This window comes from Copidosoma floridanum, unplaced genomic scaffold (genome assembly GCF_036245765.1).
Source record: "Copidosoma floridanum isolate Cflo_tuat_1 unplaced genomic scaffold, Cflo_Japanese_pri ptg000006l, whole genome shotgun sequence".
In the NCBI taxonomy this organism is placed as follows: domain Eukaryota; kingdom Metazoa; phylum Arthropoda; class Insecta; order Hymenoptera; family Encyrtidae; genus Copidosoma; species Copidosoma floridanum.
In genome coordinates, this window is record NW_028321883.1 from 3,466,561 (window position 1) to 3,470,632 (window position 4,072).

Sequence of the window (4,072 nt, forward strand, 5' to 3'; positions counted from 1 at the left end):
GAAAAAAAGAAAAGTTACACTGAAAAATATTGCTATAGGTAGATTAAACATAGTATCTCCAAAAGATCATGAACGCTTTTTTTTAAAAATAATTTTAAATAAATTACATGGGGCTACATCGTTTAAAGACGTTAAAAAACGTAATAGAATAACATATAAAAATTTCAGGAATACTGCAATTGCAATGGGTTTAATAGAACATGATTCTGAAATCGACAATATTTTTAAAGAAGCCATAACAATTATGTTTCTATACCAGTTAAGACAATTTTTTGCTTGGTTTTTGATTTCAGAAAACATTGAAGAAGATAAAATATGGAATGAATATAAAAAATATTTTACGGAAGACTTCGATAATGATAATAATAGTTGTGCTCTTCTACATATTAATCAAATTTTGGTATCGGAAGGTAAATCATGTGAGTCTTTTAGTTTACCGACGCCAACCATTAGCAACTATATAAATAATTGCAATATTGAGGAAATATCTTTCAATAAAAAAATGTTAGATATAATGTACACAAATTCAAATGAAGATCAAAGAAAAATTTTTAAAACTATTTGTGAACAAGATAAAGAAGTATATTTCATAGATGGTCCTGGAGGATCCGGAGAAATCTACTTATATAAGACACTCATTTATTACTTTATTTCTAGAGGTACAAATATTTTGTCAATGGCTCGAACAGGAATTGCATCTGTATTACTACCAAAAGGTATGACCAGTCATAGAACTTTTCGTTTACCTCTAGACTTAGATAATATTGAAAGTTTATTTTTAAAATTTGAAACTGAAAAAAAAAAAATTAAGGGAAGTTAATTTAATAATATGGGACGAGGCTTCTATGATTCCAAAAGAAGCTTTAGAAATCGTTAATAGAACGTTGAGAGACTTGTGTAATACAAAAATTTGCTTTGGTGATAAATTAATAGTATTAGGAGGAGATTTTTGACAAATCCTTCCATAAAAAAAAACGGTAATAGAACTATAATAATAGAAGAAACTATTAAATCATCATTTTTATGAAACTTCTTCAAAATTTTAAGATTACAAAATAATATCTGTTCTAGTAATAACGAATTTTCAAAATTAAAGTTCAGAATTGGAAAAGGGGACATAGAAACATTTAACATTTCTAAATCCTGGATAATAGATGATATCTGCACCAAAATATTTGGTAATTACACCAACTGTTTTGACAATAACGTGATACCAACTTCACATAATGAATATACTTTTTTTTTAAACAATAAGATTTTAAGTAAATTACATGGGGAAACTAAAACTTACTACAGCATCGATACTGCAACATATAAAGGTGTTGATAAATCAGATGATAATATTCATTTGAATTTTTCCGTAGAAATGTTAAACAACATTCGTGAAGGCTTGCCACCTCATGAACTTAAATTAAAAATAGGTACAATAGTAATGTTAATTCGAAATTTGAGTATATCAGACGGATTATGTAACGGTACACGATTGCGAATTACTAAATTACTAAAGTACAGCGTATAAGGTGAAATAGTAACGGGAGAAAAAATTGGTAATAAAGTTCTCATTCCAAGAATTACATTAAATACTGGAAATAGTTCATCATTACCTTTTATTTTATATAGAAAACAATTCTCATTAGTTGTAGCATTTACTATGACTATAAATAAGTCTCAAGGTCAAAGTTTTGATAATGTGGGATTATACTTAAAAAAAACTTCATTTTTTCATGGTCAATTATACGTGGCTTTATCAAGATGCAAAAATAAAAATGGAATTTTTGTTTAAATCGATAGGGAAAACAGTTTAGAGATTGAAAATATAGTTTGGAAAGAAATTTTTGAATATAATAATGTATCTTATATTCATAAGATGATTTAATTATTATTTTTTTTGTATAGGTAAAATTTATTAATTAATAATACATATCATGAATGTATATCGTGTTCATCTATTGTACCAATTTCAGCATTAATTTAAAACAAAATTGAAATGGACGTAAGTCTTCGTGGTTTCATCAGGCTTTATAAGATGACTCATAAAGTGATGCGAAACTTTCATTGTTTATATTAATGATACTCTAAATTTGACTTTAGTTTATGTACGGAAAAAAAAGAATTGTGTAATAAAGGAATATATAAGTGATGATGATATAATAATTATGCCCACCAATATATGTGTATATATTATTTGGTTTCAAAATGTTGTTAACTCCATATAAATTGGTTTTTAAACGTACTTAGTTGTATAAATAATGATGTTTTGCGCAACAACCCCCTATGAATCAATTTATGACTTTTAATTTCTTCTTGACGATAAAATAAATCATGGCAATAAGACAGTTTTGTCCAAAGATAGGTAAAGACGGTATGATCACAGTCTGGTTCCAAAAAAGTGGTGTGGGGAGGTGGTGGGGGCCATGAAAAAATTCGTGGGGGTCAGTGGGAGGGCCATACGGGGTTGGTGGGGGAATGTGGAATGTTTTGAGGAAAATACTATAAAATATTTCCATGTGATTTGGTAGGAATGTATTAGTAGACTTTAACACATTGACTGGCAAAATGCAACGTTACAAAATGCTAACAAAAAAAGTCAGCCCACCAAAAACTTTATGCTTACAAAAAAACCAAGGGATCCAGTAAATCGAAATACAATTGATTGTATTTAAGTTCAGCTGATTATAGTATTGTGCAGTAATCTGTAACTATTTAATTAAATATTAAAACATACGTTGTTATTTTCCCATGAAGCCATACGTGGTTGAACCCCCTGGCTTGAATAAAAACTTATACCATACATCTATACTATTAATATAATATTTTGTGAGGGGCGGTGGGGGGCCATGAAAAAATGTGTGGGGGTCGGTGGGGGGCTGTGGGGGGTTTTGAGAAAAACTACAATATGTCAAAATAAGCAAGAAAATAACGGATTTTTACCTTATTTTGTGGGGGGTTGGTGGGGGGGCGGTGGGGGGAAATGGGGGACGGTGGGGGGTATGTGTGGGATGCCCCACTGAGTTAACTATATAATATAGGAAAATATATGCATTTTCTTAAATGGTCGAAATCACGGTAAGAATCCAGAGGACTATAAAACAGCAGTCTAAGCATATGAAACGGCATTATTCACAAAATCAGCTCAAAAGAAAAGATGCCGTTGTATAGAATAAATTTAGAATTATTTTGAAATTTTAAATTGCTAAGATTTCTTAATGTTATTTTGAATGGCAAAATCTGAGTTAAGCTTTTCTTCGTCCGGGCCGTCGATATACAAATATATATAGGGGGAGATGGGGTACGGTTGTGCCAAAGGACGGTTGTGACAGTGATTATATTGAGGAAACTGTAAGAGAGAACCGCTAAATATACGAAGGGAAAGGAGTGGAGTGCTGGGCCACTTGTGCTTCACAGTATAGCATCAGCTATCGTGTGATTCAACGACAGCAGATGTCTACATCACATTTGGGGAGTGAAATGTAAGTATTTTCTTTAAACTTTTTTTTGTGATTGTCGCTGTGCATGTACAGATCGAGCAATGAGTATTTTTCCTCGTTATAAGATCCACATTAGTGCATAAAACTCAGTAGTTACTTTACATGTAAGCTATGTTGTGTTTACGTGGTAACTTTTTTTTTCAAATGAGTGCAGTGGGTATGGTTGTGACATACTGCCTGGGCACGGTTGTGACACAAGTAAAATTTTTTTTTTTCTTTTTAGATGCCTCGTGAACGTTCCAGGAGAACGAAAAGAGGTACGTGTAATGTTAAAATGCATACAACGATACAAAGCAAGGGATTTCTGTATGAAAAGCTGCAGAAATGCACCAAGCAAATCACATGACATTATTGCGATACGCTCGTAAACGTGATGCAGCCAATACCAACAGTAGTAACAGAGGTAGCGTCAGTATAGGTTGCGTTGTTCACAAAAAAGTCTTTTCTAAAGAGCAGGAACCTAAGTAAAAAATTATTAGCTATTATTTTAACTATAAATTATAGCTGTATTTACAGCTATAATCAGCTACAATAATAGCTATAATTGACTACAAAGTAGCTATAATCACGTACAAATAACAACT